Genomic DNA, 360 nt, shown 5'->3' with positions numbered 1-360 from the left:
GCCCGTCTCGGCCTCCCAAAGTGCTGGGATTACAGGCTTGAGCCACCGCGCCCGGCAAATCTAATTTTTTAGAGGCACATATTTTTAGGAATTTAATGTCAAAGTGTGTGTAATTTATTTTAATATACACTTCAGTAAAAAGAATAAGACAAATTTGATAAAATGTGAACAACTGTTAAATCTACAGAGTGGGTATATGGGCTCATTATACTATTCTTTCTACTTTTGTAGGTTAGAAATTTTTTCATAATAAAAATTAAAAATAGATTTTAGGAAAGCATTAGAAAAAAATGGAACCCAAACTCACATATGGGTTCAAATCTTTAAATAAAACAGCACATTGATTAAAAAAAAAAAAAA

The 360-nt window shown here is 30.8% G+C and overlaps 1 protein-coding gene across 1 annotated transcript in view; it reads right to left on the bottom strand.

Moving 5' to 3' along the window:
- The window catches only part of FAM20B (family with sequence similarity 20, member B), a 40,568-nt gene that overhangs the window by 29,057 nt on the left and 11,151 nt on the right, over window positions 1-360 (bottom strand). The gene's annotated exons all lie outside the window — the stretch shown is intronic.

This window comes from Colobus angolensis, unplaced genomic scaffold (genome assembly GCF_000951035.1).
Source record: "Colobus angolensis palliatus isolate OR3802 unplaced genomic scaffold, Cang.pa_1.0 Scaffold59, whole genome shotgun sequence".
NCBI lineage: Eukaryota > Metazoa > Chordata > Mammalia > Primates > Cercopithecidae > Colobus > Colobus angolensis.
Note: the sequence above shows the minus strand (reverse complement) of the source record. Positions and strands in the feature narration are given on the sequence as shown.